The following is a 2,779-nucleotide window of genomic DNA, read 5'->3' on the forward strand; positions in this document are numbered from 1 at the left end:
CGCGGATGATCTGAAAGCACAGACAAGTAAGATGGAGTTTACGGCTAGGGTGACCACTGACGTCCCGAAACCTAAGCTATTGTCCAGAATCCCGAATCCGGCCCTAATTGTCCCGCAAATTACACTAAAGCAAAATCTTGAGTAGTTATTGTCTGATTAAACATTAAAAACTGTCCGTGGAGGTACGTCATTGGCTGCAGCATCTTTTTTTTTTTTTTTTTGAAGTTCTACAAAGATACCAGACGCGACTATGCATCATTGATATTTGCATGTCTGATGTCGGGTTACACAAAGCAAATCATCTACACAATTATTTAGTTTTCTTATCTAATGACCTACAATTTAGTTGTAAAAAAATATTTTGGCATAAGGCTTATTAGCGTTATTATAAGGCTGATTTACAACAGTCACTGTTTGTTTTTGAGTTCATAATATTAATGTGTGGTTTTTTTTGTGGCAGATTAAAGACTATGGCCCAGTTTCACAGACAGGGCTTAGACTAAGCCAGGATTAGACCATAGATCAATTAGTACATTTAAGTAATTTTTATAAACATGCTTAGAAAAAAACATTACCGATGTGCATCTTAAAACTAAAAAGGCACTGATATATTTTTAAGATCAGTCAGTGCAAGTTTATTTCAGTGGAAACAGCTCAGACTTACATTTTAGTCTAGGACTAGTCTTAAGCCCTGTCTGTGAAACCAGGGGAAAGACAGACAGTTGATCTTTGAATAAAAATATGTTTGGTTCAGGTTTGAAATTCATTATCTTTTATTATTTATCTATAATAAAAGATAATGAATATCATAGTTGCATGGCCCCTTTTTGTATTCAATCCAGAGTTGTTTGCTGGGTACCATAACACTCACTGGGAGATTTAAAGCGTCTTAGACTGACAAAGAGAAAATAGTTTTCTGTGACATTAATATCACCCTCATTTTTCTTTCACAGTCCAACCCCAACATGACGAAGGTTGATTGTCTATCTGTTAGAGCGGGTTGTGAAAGTGTGTTCAGATTTAATTTTTGGGGGGGGGGTTAGCCTATGCTTTTTTCATACCGTATAGCCTTTATAAAGTCAATTCAAGTCACCTTTATTTATATAGTGCTTTTTACAATGCAGATTGTTTCAAGGCAGCTTTACAGAGATGACAGGAAATAATGCAACAAAGTTTGTTTCTAGAAGAAAATAAGTTCTGTGATGGGTCATTTTTGTTGATAATTCAGCAATAAAATGATAAAAACCTGCTTCACACAAATGTTGCAAGGCCACCCAGCATACATTTGCTCCAAGCCATGCAATAAAATATATTGTTAGTCATTGTCATGTAACTGTTTTGTTTGTGCCTCATATAAAACTTCTATTTGTTTTATACAAACAGTCATTGTCAACATATCATTCATTCTCCTCTTACCAAAGTAATAAAACTAATCTAAAAAGTGGAAGATGATAAAAAGTTAAACCAGTATTATAAAAATGGCAGTGGCCCCTCAAATTAAACTACATACTTGTCAATACACATCAACCACAATCTCTAAACATAATGTTTACAATATAATAAAACATTTCCTTTTAGATGTGGAAAGGCTTAAGTAAGATTAAATCAAGTCATGTCCCACCAAAGAGAAATGTTGTTTATTTCTGACCGTAAAATTACATAATTTTAGCTTATGCAGTGGCTAAAATAGCAAAATATATAAGTTGTGTTAACCTTCTACTCCCGTTGAAGTATGTCAGAATCATGTTAATATCACAAATACCGTTCAATGAAAATAGAGTACAGGTGACAGTTTATATGAGGATGGAAAACTTTCAGATATTGAGTTTTTAAAATGCCGCTTCATCATAGATTGTCCCACACAATGACTGGTTCTCTCGGGAGCAGCGATTCTGGAAATGTAAAACAGTTTAGGTCTAAAACGTTTCGAGCTCGTCCACTTTCACCACTTCCAGATGGAGGTGAAAACACATTCGACCGGATTGCTTTCGTAGTGTAAACGCTCATGTGATCAAACAGCCACTAAAAGACCGTCTTCTCTCCGTCTACTGACCGAATGCGTGAACATTATGAGGAGAGATCTAGCCAGACGGGGTTTAAACTTGATCAGCTGAAGACACAAGTTTGGTTTGAAGAGAAAATGTACCAAGCACAATGTTCTCTCACCATTCCTGATTTCTAACACACACTGACAGCGTTCGGCTGGTCTTGTGTCTGTCAGAGCAGAAAAGAAAGCTGATGCTCTCCGTGTGTTTTTCAATCATCTCCGGTCGTGTTCATATGTAAATTGCGCAAACTTATCTCGTCCATTAGATCGAAAGATCTGAACCCCCCAAAAAGAGACGGATTATAACACCAGGTGTAAACGGGAATGACATCCACTTGTGACCCGATCGACCAAACGGTGTAAACAGGGTCTTTATGACAGTAATGAACAGTAAATATAGGTGCAGGAAATATGCAAAAGAAACGAAGGGGACGTTCACACAATATACCACACCCCATGAAAATGTAGGATGAAACCTACTAATGATGTCAAGTGGCATATAGGTACTACTTTCTCACTGTATTTGGGAATGTAGTCACATTCAGTCGTTTGGAGAACAGGCCATGAAAGTGTGGTTCTAAAATATCCTTATGCATATGGTTGTATTGTTACCAGGCTAGCATGAACAATGAATTCTCATTTGTGATTACTGGAAATATCTATTTTGGGTCAATGGGAAATAAAGGCTTCAGAAAAAAAAAAAAAAATTCCAAGGATTTTATAATATACATT

General features: G+C 36.3%; 1 protein-coding gene across 1 annotated transcript in view; it reads right to left on the reverse strand.

Moving 5' to 3' along the window:
- Positions 1–2,761: 2,761 nt before the first annotated feature.
- The window catches only part of ndufa2 (NADH:ubiquinone oxidoreductase subunit A2), a 4,727-nt gene continuing 4,709 nt past the window's right edge, over positions 2,762–2,779 (reverse strand). The window contains exon 3 of the mRNA XM_084386883.1: positions 2,762–2,779. This exon is cut by the window's right edge and continues 148 nt beyond it. The gene's annotated coding sequence lies outside the window, so the exon portion shown is untranslated.

The sequence above is a fragment of the Rutilus rutilus genome (genome assembly GCF_951802725.1).
Source record: "Rutilus rutilus genome assembly, chromosome: 18".
NCBI lineage: Eukaryota > Metazoa > Chordata > Actinopteri > Cypriniformes > Leuciscidae > Rutilus > Rutilus rutilus.